We start from the raw sequence: 234 nt of genomic DNA, 5'->3' as shown, positions 1-234 counted from the left end.
CTCCTTGGAGATCTTCCCCCTCGTGATGGACATACTTGTCATTACGAGAATTCTTCTTCTTCGTTTTTGGATCTACATCTTTCGAGGATGGTCTTGCCGTCTTATGTTTTTGCGATAAGACTTTCGTTTCTTCCTCGATTATGATGTAGTCCGTCGCCTTGTGGAGGGCGTCCTGCATCGTCCGCGGTTTGTCGAGGGTTATCCATTTTCCGAATTTTGACTTGTACCAGAGCG

The sequence above is a fragment of the Brassica oleracea genome, unplaced genomic scaffold (genome assembly GCF_000695525.1).
Source record: "Brassica oleracea var. oleracea cultivar TO1000 unplaced genomic scaffold, BOL UnpScaffold00285, whole genome shotgun sequence".
Lineage (NCBI taxonomy): Eukaryota > Viridiplantae > Streptophyta > Magnoliopsida > Brassicales > Brassicaceae > Brassica > Brassica oleracea.
Note: the sequence above shows the minus strand (reverse complement) of the source record.